This window comes from Dendrobium catenatum, unplaced genomic scaffold (assembly GCF_001605985.2).
Source record: "Dendrobium catenatum unplaced genomic scaffold, ASM160598v2 fragScaff_scaffold_12, whole genome shotgun sequence".
Classification (NCBI taxonomy): domain Eukaryota; kingdom Viridiplantae; phylum Streptophyta; class Magnoliopsida; order Asparagales; family Orchidaceae; genus Dendrobium; species Dendrobium catenatum.
The window spans coordinates 1424704-1429858 of NW_021318474.1; positions in this window are offsets into that span (position 1 = coordinate 1424704).

Below are 5155 nucleotides of genomic sequence, written 5' to 3' on the forward strand. Positions count from 1 at the left end.
TCATCTAAAGTCTCCAAATAGATTTTGTTAAGGGGACCAATGACATCAGTAGGGACATTCTGAGATTGAAGATGGTATGTTTTCATTAAATAATATTTATCATCATCAAATGAACTAACGATACCTAAGCTGATGCCACTTTTTTATTTTTCTTAATTTTGACTGTAAAATATTCTCATGGTATCTAGCTTAACCCATTAGTTCAGCGATATAATATGGAGCCCTTAGAAAAGGAATTGTTTACACAGATAGGGAAATAGTCAAAAAATAATTCCATTAACTCATTGAAATCTACCTCTTTGAGGGTTATACCACCTTTATCCCTAAGGAGGAGGTGCCAAGAAACAATTTCTAAACTTTCTTCACTTCACCATTCAGGTTAGAGGCCTCTTTAATCTCTAACCCTTCAATCCTGCCACTTGATAGCTGGGTCAAGAATAGGGCCTCAATCCCTCTACTGAGCTTTTTGCAATGTTAATTCAGGCCCATCACTTTTAACCTTTGGAACATAAACCTACAGGTCACTGTCCTGATCTAAAATGAGATCAAACTTCGGAGGAATATTTATAGTTTTATATTTGAATGGAATCATAACACCCCATCTTTCTGAATCCACATTAGAGTTTGATTCTGGATCAATATATATGGGGGTTGTTCTTCTTTCAAATGAAACACGACCTCAACTATGTGGCCTTAAAGCCATCCTCCCACCTCTTTGAGACAACATATTTGGAGGCCAAAGGACAACAATATCGAGGTCATCTTCACTACTTGATTCTATCATTTCTTGATTATTTTCCTCTTCTTTTTCTTTTGATTCTTGGCTTTGGTTAGAGCATTTTCCACCAATTTTCTCCTTAACTTCGATCTCAATTTTAGAATGGGATAAGGATTCTTTTGGTATAAAATATGCAACATCCTCGTAGATCCTAATTTTTTGAATTGAGAATGGTTACAAATCACCCTTAATCTTGTGTTCAATGCCATCTCATTGGTAAATGATGCATTCATGGAGGATAGATGGAACCATTCTATATTCTTGAATCCAAGGCCTACCTAGGAGCACATTAAAAGACAATACCAAATCAATTATATAAAATTTCTCTTCAGATTTTAACTTTTCTATCTCTAGAAGAAGGGTAAATGAACCTAAAGCCCTCTTACCCTTTTCGTTGAATCCATGAACCACCAACTTATCAATTGTAACATTCTAGAATCAACTCTAAGGTATGTGAGAGTCTTTATGTTCATTACATTGATTGATGCACCCGAATCAACAAGAACTCTTGATAACTTTAAATTTCTCATATCTATAGTAATATAAAGTTGGTGATTCTGGTCAACAGTTCGTAGAAGTAAATCTTCATCTAAAAATATCACCGCAAGGATTTCCTTGAAGTAGAGTGCCTCCTCTCTTGAAGTTGAAGATAGTGAGCTAAGAACATCTCATGCCTTGATTAAGGATTCCCTCATTTCTATGGAGAGAAGGAAGTCATTGTAGATGCTAAATTTATCTTGCAACTTCCTAAGATGGGCTAAAATATTGTAATCAACCTCAGTAACAACAAACTTGAAACCTTGTGGAATAAAAAGGAAATAAAAATATTTAGGAAAATTTTAAATTAGATATTTAGAGACAGCTTATTTGCCCTTATACTCTAGGGGAAGCCTATGGGGTAAGACCTTACCACCATAAAGTTGCACCTGTTTGATATCCTCAGGAGAGAAAACTATGACGGTGTCAACACTCATCATAGGGATTGCATCATCATTTCCTAAAGGGAGTTAAAATCTACAATGTCTATTATGATAGAACTTAACTAAAAATTAATTTAAAGGAAGTCACTTTTTGATAAGGCCACAAATTTGACATCTTCTTAAAGGGTCGATTGAAGATGGTCAGATTGTTGAATATTCATATTGAATTCAATAAAGTCTTAACTTGGAGGATAGAGTTACTAACTTATATTTCAGTTTCATGGTTCATGGTTAATCATTAAAATAGAAGTAAAAGGATATTTTTTATTAATTTTATGACATTTTACCTTTGATGGGGCAAAGTAAAAATCCGATAACAAGATAGGGAAAATGGTTTTTAACCACCATCCACACTCAAATACATCTATCATCTACATACTTCCTCTCTACAAAAATATATCTCTTTTCTTTTTCATATAGTACAGAAGTTCCTATAACTACTACAGAGGGAAGCAGCTCAATATCCTCCTTTAAAGCATCCAGGTCAACATTCAAAATTGGGCCCTGAGCTGCCATGATCAGTTATTAAGAAAGATAAAAATATTTGTTAATTGACTTTTTAAATGCCAGGGGCAAAGCAATTTCCCAACCATCTTCAATGGATAGAGAAGTGTTAAGAGTATTAGATGAGATAGTTTTTATTGAAGCTTCTTCTGGATCAACCAGATATTCTTTAAGGATGAAAATTTTACCTTGCTGGAGGTTCCATTCTAGCCAGCCTTTAAACACAAAGCAATCCTCATATGGATGATCGAGCATACAATGGTAAGGACAGTGCTTACGATCATCTTTCTTATCTAACTATTCTGGCCTTCTAGCTTCAGGTATCTAAAAGTCTGGCTTTTTTATAGACTCTTAAAGATCTTTCTTATTGACTCTCTCCTAAATGGGTTTGTTTTGCCCAACCACTCCTTAAGAAAGGTCAAATAAGATTCTCTAGGAGGATGAGAAGTAATCTGGTATGGTTTCTTTTGGATCTGTGGTGGTGAAGAAACACTAGTTAAATTAACAACTGACCTTTTCCATTTATCAACTACTCAGATTATTGCTTTTTTCTCAAAAGATTTTACCTTCTTATTACCCTTCTTTTTATTAAACTGATCTCATAAGAATGCCATCCTATGAGCCTCTTCCTGCAGATTACTAGCCTTATTTAGAAGTTTCTCAAAAGTTTTAATCATGAAACCCTTTTGAAGAAAAGCAATCAGGGCATGGATATTCTTTAGAATGATCTCCAAGGCATGTTGCTCTTGCAATTGGGGTTCACTCTTCATCGAGAGGTTTCATTACCTTAAGGAGTATTCAACCAAAGACTCCACCACCTTTTGCTTTTCAATGTCTAGATCGCCCACTGTAGTGCACTAATGTTCCCTAGAAATTCTCTTTAAGAATTGATTTTCTAGTTCATTATAGGTTCTCACCAAACCATTGGGTAGATTTGTATACCATTCAAATGCAATGTAGAGAGACTACTAATAAACTAGCGAAATAGTAGAGCATCTAACACTCCTATATTATGACAACTTGGTTGAAAGTTGGCCAAATAATGTCTTACATTTTTAATACTGGTAAAAATCTTAAAAGATGGTGGTAGAAAGCCGTTAGGACATGGAACCAAATTATATTCTTCAAGGTAGGGTCTACCCTTCATAATAGATGCATTTTCTTGTGAATAGGCTAAGGCCTCCCTTACTTAATCCTCTATTAGTTGCTTAAGATCTTTCTGGAGTGGTGTTGGAGTAAGTGTAAGAACTGTGGGTTAGACTAGAGGTGTCTCTGACAAATAGGGAGAGACTGTTGGCACTGACTAAAGAGCTTTGGAACTATATTTTGCCTTCTTAGGTCTTTTAAAGATTTCTCAAGCAGATTGTTATAGTTTAAGAGAAGACTCCTATAACTTATCTAGTAGTTCTAACATTTCCTTAACCTGTAATAACATGTCTGTGACTTGTGTCTCCAAGTTCTTTATATGTTGCTTATCTATGGCTCTTACTAACTCATCAAAATCTGACTTAACTGTGGCTAAACCTTCCTCTTTTCTAGATCGATTTTTACTTGGTTCAATTTCCTTACTAGATCCTCTAATCTCAACCATGTAGATACTATTGGAGGCTTCATCCTCTTCTATTAACATATCATCTAAGTAAGGGTTGAAGGTCATTGTTCCTTATTTCTTTCATAGGATGTCCCTTATTTCTTGGAGTACCTCATCAATAGGTCTGTCCCCTATGAATTCAGAATTGAGAGGTAAGTACCCTTTATAATCTACCATATCAAAATGTTCACCTGACTGTAACTTAGAAATATTAGCCTGTAGTTTAGGGTTATTATCCGTCTGAGATTCTAAAACTAACTTATTAACCATCTCTTGGTCTAAGTCTATTCCCTCCCCCTCGACAATCCATGGACTGGTAGTCAGAGGGGTGGCATCCTCTACTAGGTGAGAGACATATACCTTAGGAGGAAATGCAGGATCTTGAAGGGTTATAGCTACTACATTGAGTAAGGTAAGGTCCTTAGACCCCCGAATAGGGATCCCAAATTCAATAAATAAACTTTCAGAAATACTATCCTAAACAACCGTATGGTTGGAAACCAAAACAACAACTAAACTAATGGTGGGAACATTATCCACTGTAACTACTGGGACATCAGCATGAGCATTAACTGAACCAACTATGATGGGGGGAACACTGACTGGAATCTATTTTAACTAGATAAAAAACCTAGGTGTTTTGGAGAATGGTGGAGGAATATCTAGCTTAGTCTTCTTAGGAATAAAACTTCTCTCAGAAGGCTTGGGCTGCTATCCCTTGACATCCATTGTTCTTTGAGCTTAAGAAATTTCTTTAGTCTTTGCACCATTGAGGCCAACTTATTGAATTTTGGAGAAGGGACCAGCATCCTACCAGTAAGATTGTAGACTCTCTCATACCAAGTAAGTACGATACCCTCCAATTTGGAAGATGGTGGGCGTGGCACTCAATAGTAACCATCAATCAATATAGGATTAACAGGCTGTCAAACAAACTTCTTATTTTTTTCTGACAGGTGTAGGGGTTAAATTCTTAGCTTTAGATGCTTCCTCTTATAGAATTTCCTTTTAGAAATAATGGGAGATAAATACATTCAACTATCTCATGTATTCTTCCTTTGTTTCTCTAGATTGTGCAATATAAATATGGATTATATTCCTTAAAGTTCTTATCCTTTGGAGGTGCTTCTCCTTAGGAGTTCTTTTGGTTGAGTAGTCAACCGAGCATGGTGGGGAGCTTGCTATCCTAGCTACACTCTCCTCTCATTGAGCAGTGGAGAGAGGTAAAAATGACTCCCTTTAAGGAGGGGAGAGGAAGCAGGAATAGATAAATCCTCGACATCTTCAGGCTTTACCTGATCA